The sequence below is a fragment of the Otolemur garnettii genome, unplaced genomic scaffold (assembly GCF_000181295.1).
Source record: "Otolemur garnettii isolate 467f Iridium unplaced genomic scaffold, OtoGar3 scaffold00020, whole genome shotgun sequence".
Lineage (NCBI taxonomy): Eukaryota > Metazoa > Chordata > Mammalia > Primates > Galagidae > Otolemur > Otolemur garnettii.
The window spans coordinates 26,708,800-26,714,996 of record NW_003852415.1 but is presented as its reverse complement, the minus strand read 5'-3'; the positions used below and the strand labels follow the sequence as shown (position 1 = coordinate 26,714,996).

Genomic DNA, 6,197 nt, shown 5'->3' with positions numbered 1-6,197 from the left:
AACCTCGCAGGGTACCCAACTGGACCCTCTAATCCAGTGGTTCTCAACCTTCCTAATGCCACGACTCTTTAATACAGTTCCTGTGGGTCATGACCCACAGGTCAAGAACTGCTGCTCTAATCCTTAATAAAGAGCCTGGTCTTAGGCCCCCTACTCCCCTTGAACAGCCGCTGCCCTAAGCCCTGGAGGCTCTATTAATGCATCTTGAACAAGTAAACCACAAATAAACCTCGAGTGTATCATGTGGCTCTGATCCTCTACTTTCTTGTTGACCATTACTGATTTTATTCAAACAAACAAAAACATTCCCATCTCATTTCAATTTCAGGGGTGAGGAAAAGAGGCCAAGAGAAGAACTTGCTCAAAAACCACTATGTGATTAAAGGACATTATCAAAGCTGCATGTGTGAGAAACCACTAGTCTCACAGGGAGTGACACTGTCATGACTGGCAGGGAGAAGTGTTTTCCTAGCTGCAGAGAAGACAAGCATTCCTCTTTCCTCATCTCTGAATGGGCTAGGATAGGATCAGCAGAGCAAATGCACCTTAGATCCCTTTCGTTATTAAAGTGCTTAGTAAAGCTTTAATGAGGACCCAGTCTGTGCCTAACCTAAGCCATTCCAGGGGACTCCCAACTTACCATTGTGGGCCCACAGCATGAGATCAGCCAGGTGGCCCCCCATTCGTGCTGGCTCAGTATGGCAAATGTCTCCACTCCAGGCAGCTTCCAGGCCCCCAGATCCCCAGAGTTGATGTAGAAGAGAAGTCACCTTGGTAGACTACCTCCCTCGCATGTAAAATGTTTACACTCTTTTGCATGTGTATGTGTGTGTGTCCTCATGAAATCATGGTGTCCCAAGAAAGCAAGAAACTCACCCCAAACCAGGAAGCAGCTAGAGGCAAGCAGGAAGATGGGCAGGTCTGGGGTGCAGGGCCTCCAGAGGAGAGCTCTTCTGCCGCTTCTATCCGCAGGTCTTGAGTTGATCCAGCCAAATCATGGCTTACATGCCGAGGATGAAGCCAGCCTTGGGAAGATGAGAGAATTAGAATCACCACAAGGCAAGCACCACAGAAGTCATAAATGCCACAAAAGGGTACAGCGCATGGTCTCACCTGCAGTTTGCTTTGTGTTGGAATGAATGGCTCATGTGGTATGTGCAATAACAAGAGAAAGTACAAGAAGAGAAGCCTAAGTGATGCCCCCAAACTGAACAGAGGAGTCAGCAAAACACCTGGCCAGGACAAAGCTCAGGATTCTTGGGGACATAGTGACAATAGAGGCAGGCCAGGGGCAATACCCACCAGGGCACAACTGCCAGAGTTCCCAGGCCAGAGGGGCAGGATGTAAATCTGGTTACAGCCCACAGCTACTCAGACCCCAGAGCAGGCCCACAGGAGGAGGCATTTGAGGACGATTGGCAGGAGATGGAGACACCAGTCAGGCTTGTCCCATGAACACAAGGAACCTGTTGGAAACAGACTACACTGGGCAGACTAACTCTTTGGGCTGGGGAGGGGAGCTCAGACCCAGGGGAAGGGCCACAAAACCATAGGTGTGAACTGGGCAAGGAAGACCCTCCCACTAGGCACAGGGCTGGGCAAGCAACCCCAGGGGGTCATGAACCCAGGGCTCCAGGCAGAGAAAGAGGTGGGTCAGCCCACATAATATGGAGAGGCAACAAGCAGAGTCCAGATGGGTAATGAATGTGGCCACTAGAGGACCAGGGGAGGCACCACCAGGTACAGCAGAACAGAAGGGCCAGTCAGAGAGAAAGCCTGCACATGCTCCCTGGAGGTCCCCAGCCCATGATCTTTTGCATGGGACACTGGCCCCAGCCAGCAACCAAAAGGCAAAGGAGTTGAATTTAGCCCCAGGGGGAGGAAGGAATTACAGGAAGGAAAGGTCCAAGTCACAGACCCCACCTCAAGAGGGAGACCCGTGTGACCAAAGCCTATGGACATATATAACTGCTATTCCCCTGCACACACCTCAGTCCTGATAGCTTCAGGGCAAGGGGTCCAGGACAGTGCAGCTAGGGGAATAGGGTGGGGAGCACCTAGGGGAGGAGGGGCTGGCTCTGACCAGGAGCAGAGCCCGAAGGACTGCCCTTCACACCCTCTAGCCTGCCCTCTACAGAGCAGGAGTCCCCTGTTCTGGCACCTACACAACCATGAGGCTGCCCCTGGCTTAAGCAACCCCCCAGCCCACCCTCCTGGGAAAGCAGAGGCCATCAAGGGACAGGCTAGAGTGGCAGGTGCCCAGGCTGGAGCCAGAGCTGTGGGAATGCTCAGTAAGGATCAACTGTTGGATGACGGAATAGACGCGCAGGTGAACGCAGGGACGCAACCAGTAAGGCCCCCATCCAAAAGGGGCTGGGTGAGAAGCTACCCACTCCCTCCACCCCTTAACCTAGAGCTCCCAACTGCCCACCTAGCTGCTTGGGAATAGCAGTCGAGTCCTTGCAGTTCACTTACCTGTCCAAACTGACATCCCACATACTCTTACAGAGCCCCACTTTGTGCCAGGCTGGCACTGGGACACTCAGAGGAGGGGCAGGGTTGGCCTAGGGCACCCCAAGAGGGCCTAACTGGGAACTGGAGAGAATGAAGGAGAAAGAGATGGAGAGGAAGAGAGCAGAAGAGGTAGAGGGAGAAAGCAGCAAGTGCAGAACAGTAACTCCTGGAAGAATCAAGTGATGGGTAAGTTTCCAGGCCACAGTCCTCTCCCATCTGGTTTCTGCTGTATATACCCTACTCTCCTGCACCTCCAAAGGCTTCTTGATGGATGTTTAAGAGACCAGTGGGCTCTGAGGGTCAGTAGACAAACCAAGGAAGCAGTCAAGACCCTGAACTGGAAAAACAGAGGTAGGGGCAAGGCCCTATGCACAGGGACTGCAAGCTATCCCCCTCATTCCTACACTCAATGACCCCTCTGCTAGTGGCCTCAGAAAAGTTTAAGACACCCACACAGGTGTGGAATGCAAGTTGGCAGTTTCAGCATATAAGCATGTTGGGTTCTAGGAGCCTCAAGCACAAAACCCTGAAGATACTGGAAGATCCTGGCTGATTACAGTCAATCCACACCTACCCTACATTCTCAAATGTCCAGGGGGCTATTAGGACATTAATAGGGGCCTTTGGACCTATATTAATTATTGACATGTATTTTAAGATGAAGAGGGTCTTGAGGCTAATTTCTCTCACTTGGAAACATCAGAACTATTCCATTTTCCTATGTTCCTGTAACTGCCTAGAGAGAAGGATAGGTTCTCTAGTGATGTCCAGTTTCAAAGGTCTGCACCCTTGTCCCAGCCATAGTCCCAACATCTCAGTCCTTGGCACATTGTCTCACCTCCACACAAGGGGTTGGGGGTGACTTCAGGCCTCTGCCCCAGCCAGTTGGACATCCTTTGACACTCTTTATTGGGGTGCTGGGATAAAGTTGGTTTTGTTAACTCGGAAAGAACATCCAATTCTGATCAGTGATGCCAGAGAACCTTTAGCCAACAGATTCATCAGGGAGGGAGGCCCCTTAAGGTTTTAACTAATAACATTTTCTTGTTCCAAATACCTCCCTTCTCCCCTTGTTTTTTTCCATTTGGCTAAAGGTCTGGCTAGAGCCTAAAGTTTAATTGGAGTGATCTAATCTTGATTGATCTGCCTTGGGGTAAGAGCTGTCCAGAGCTTGGAACAAATAAGGCCAAGTTGCAGACTCGGGACACACCTGCTCTAAAGATTTACTGGGCTCAGAGAGTTCAAGAATCAGGAAAAAAAAAAAAAAAAAGGATCAGAATTTAGGCAAGGTGTGGGACACATGAGGGAAAGACTAAGTACAAGTCTTGTTGCTTGTTTTAATCTCCCCCTTGGCTGATTGTTCCTGACAAATTACTGCCCCCTGAGCTCCAATCTCATTACTATGCTACATCTGAACCCCAAACCATACCCTTTCACAGGAGGCCTTTGGGGTGCCAAGATCTACCTACTTTGTAACCTGGGCAGGGCACTCCTTGGATATTCACTTTGCAACCATGCCACTGCTTCTCTACCTACAACCATTTCATCTTAAGTTTAGGATGTTCTCAGTGGGCCCTGAAACAAGGCAGATGAGTGCACTAGAGCTGGGAACTGATCACTAGTGGAACCCCTGACCTTCAGCTCTTGGAAAGAGGGAATGAATACCCGGGCCAGTTGCATCTGCATGGCGGGTCAAACAAAGAAACTTTCTACAATGCAACCCTAGCTGCAGCCCTGTGTCCCAAGCTGACTTCAACTTCCAGCCCCCCTCAATGGACTCTGAGCTGAGACAGAGGCAGAGACTTAAATGAGGAGCAAAAGACTGTCAGCTCTGGCACCAAAATTAGAAGTGTGGCTTAAGCGCCCGTGTAGCCCCTGCCCTGCAGTGGCCAGTTCACCTCATTATGATAATCAGTGTGTTTTTCCTTCTCAGACAAAGGCAGCTCCTTATGAGAGGAATATTGGAATCCAGCAGCTCCCTCATTAACGTCTGCAGCCTCTTCCTTCGACAAGGCCCAAGATTAGCCCTGTGTTCATTAAGGGAAAAGGGCGGAACGTGAAATAAAACTGAAAAACACAGCTGGGGGGAGGAAAGGGCTCTTTTCTGTTGCCCATTCATTCACCAAAATACTTCGTGTATCTATAGGATTTAATCACCAGCAAAGGGGGCGGCAGGGAAGGGACAGAGTTTACTAGAATGCAAGAGGTAAAGAGGTTAAACTTGATAGAAGAAGTTAAAAACTCAAAATGGGGCAATTTGATTTGAAAGCTTCCTGGAATTTGTCGTTGGGATAATAAATTTAAAACCTTCTTCTTGTTTACTTCTTTTTAGCCCACCCTAACATAAGAGGAATCCTTTTTCTAGATGTTTTGATATATTTTAATATTCTCTAAATCCCCTTCCCTACATTTGTTTTTTGCCTTTAATCCTTTAAGTTATTCTTTTCTCCTTTCTATTCTATATCCCTCTCCACTTTCTTTTCTGTTTGGTCCACCCCATGGGAAAATCTAGTGGTGACACCAGTTGTATTTTCTCATGAATACTTTATTGACTTTATTTCAAGTCCATCAAATAGTGTCTGGTACTTACCTGTGGGAGATCTCACTTGACTTGCTATAAGGATTATTAACCCTATTTTGCAACTAAGATAAAACTGGCTTAGAAAAGCTGACCGACCTACCCCAAGGTCTCAGCATTATGTACTTTAACCAGGACTCTGACCCAGGTCAGCCAACTTCTGAGCACTTAAAGCAACATAGCAAGATGGCAAGAGGCAGGTTTCAGAGGTTGAAAGACCTGGGTATGGGAGTTCCTGGGGGATGTAGGTTGTCTCTGTGACACCAAGTGGGGGGGGTGAATGTAAACAAAAATGAACTGGAGCCGCAAAGCCCTAAGAAAGAGAAGGAATGGAAACATGTCTGTGTGTTCGAGAGCCGGAAACATGTCAAGGGTTAAGCTACAGAAGAGTCTTTACCTTAGTGAGAGCCCTTCCACGGAGTAGAGCGAGTCAGGAAGCAGTGGGCTGAAGAGGAAATTGAAGGTGAGGAGGGAAGACAGCAAGTGTAGAGAGGCGATTCAAGAAGCCGGGCTGTGAAAGGAAAGACAGAGACTGTGGGGGCTAGAAAGGATAGCAGCAGGAACCTGGGGAGGTCCAGGCTGCGGAGATAGCAGAGTCAGAAATGCAGAGGAAGTCCTGGTGGAGGACGCCCGGGACTGAGTCGGGCACACTTCTAAAACTTAAGACGCAATGGGGTACAATGGGACTGGGGGCCCACCTGACCCGCAGAGCCACTGGACAACCTCTGCTTCCCTGTAAGGTGGAGGCTGATCCTGCATCAGGACAGGGAGTTGTGAGGATCAAATGAATGGATGATTGCAAAAATAAGGCTCTGCAAACTGCACTGGGTGACATAAACATTCACTACCATTACTCACTGGTAACAGGAATCTCACTGGGGCCTGAATTTTCACTGACCATAAATTATTCGTCTTCAACATTAAGGATGTAAAAACCAGTGGTAAAAGCTCCTGCCAGTCTCTGGAAGACAAAAGGTCTCCTCCTAATAGCCTGGATTAACTCAAAGCAGGTCTCCGCCCACTTCATTTGTCACCTTCCAAGTCATCCTTGCACCTCCATTTGCCACATAATCCAATCAGCCCTTTTCAGATGCCCGGCAGCTAT

At 49.0% G+C, this 6,197-nt stretch overlaps 1 long non-coding RNA gene across 2 annotated transcripts in view; it reads right to left on the bottom strand.

Moving 5' to 3' along the window:
- LOC100949115 overlaps positions 1 to 4,928 on the bottom strand; it is a 14,988-nt gene extending 10,060 nt beyond the window's left edge. The window contains exons 1-2 of one of the 2 annotated variants that reach the window (XR_001161150.2): positions 1,114 to 4,928; positions 877 to 1,025 (exon numbers count right to left, since the gene is read on the bottom strand). This is a non-coding gene — a long non-coding RNA (uncharacterized LOC100949115). The remainder of the gene's footprint in view (positions 1 to 876; positions 1,026 to 1,113) is intronic. The other variant, XR_002772515.1, reaches the window with a different exon arrangement.
- Between the last annotated feature and the right edge of the window lie 1,269 nt (positions 4,929 to 6,197).